This window comes from Populus euphratica, unplaced genomic scaffold (genome assembly GCF_000495115.2).
Source record: "Populus euphratica unplaced genomic scaffold, PopEup_1.0 scaffold96.1, whole genome shotgun sequence".
Lineage (NCBI taxonomy): Eukaryota > Viridiplantae > Streptophyta > Magnoliopsida > Malpighiales > Salicaceae > Populus > Populus euphratica.
Genome location: NW_011499978.1, coordinates 134,382 through 135,837, shown reverse-complemented (window position 1 = coordinate 135,837; position 1,456 = coordinate 134,382).

Here is a 1,456-nt window from a genome sequence, read left to right as displayed (position 1 = left end):
GATTTTAGATTTGTCAACCTCAATTCCTTTTGATGAAACAATATGACCAAGCACAATGCCATTTGTTACCATAAAGTGATATTTTTTCCAATTCAGTATAAGATTTTTCTCTTCACACTTGCTCAAAATCTTTTCTACGTTAGTCAAATAATCATCAAATGAATCGCCAAAAATAGAAAAATCATCCATAAAAATCTCAAGAAAATGTTCAACTATATCACTAAATATATTGAGCATGCATTTTTGAAATGTTTGCTGGTGCATTATATAATCTAAAAGGCATCCTTCGATATGCAAAAGTACCAAATGAATATGTGAAAGTAATCTTCTCTTGATCTTCTAATGTAATTTTATTTTGGTTGTAACCCAAATAACCATCTAGGAAACAATAAAATTCATGACCTATAACTCTTTCTAGGATTTGATCCATGAAAGGTAAAGGAAAATGATCTTTTCTAGCTATTGAATTAAGTTTTCTATAGTTAATACACATGCGCCAACTAGTAACAGTCCTAGTGGGAATTAACTCATTACTCTCATTTGTTATCACAGTGACTCTAGACTTTTTGGGTACAACTTAGGTAAGACTTACCCATCTCAAGAGCATAATTTATCTTTTATGTTTCTACTTGAAGTGTTGTTATCTATTGGTGTATTTTTCAATAAAAGTGCTAATTGAAACACCAAAAACTTAAATCAGTTGCACGCTCATGCCACCTTCATCCAAGATGTGGATGTATACATTTTGTTGGAAAAATTAATGTCTTGAGCTTGCAGCCAAATTGAATCATGGCTATACAAGTGACTTTGGGCATTTTTAGAGTTTGTAATAACCTACCTCCTTGACATGTATTAAGTTTGGAAGAGATTATTCAAAAGATTGATGTCTTCTCCCAAGTGTAGGAGTGTCGAAGTAATAAATAACCTAGTAAGACCGGGGTCAAGCCACATGGAGGTTAATTGTGTAAATTATAGATAATAATAATACAACAACAATAACAACAACAACAACAGTAATAATAATAATAAAGAAGAAATTGATAAGAACTTTGAAGTGAAAGATTAACATAAGGATTAAATAATGATAACAACAAACGTTAAGGTTAGAGGATCCACTAATGGTATGTTAAACGAGTATATTATAAACTTTTATTATTCAATTGGAAACCACACACAAAGGAGGTTCCAATTAGATTATAAATTGTTAACATGATTACATTAGTTATCTTATTCGATTAATGTTAATACTTGTAAATCTTCTCAGGCATTCATGATTATAACTTGTATTAATAACAAATCAAGTTCCTTTCATAGCTGAGGTGTCAATTATACCATATAGTATGGGTTATGAGAGTGCCAAATATTTTTTTGTATCAAGTATTATACAATATAAATCTAGATTAACCATTTAACAAGCAAAGTATTAAAAGTGAACAAGATAACAAATACAAAACAT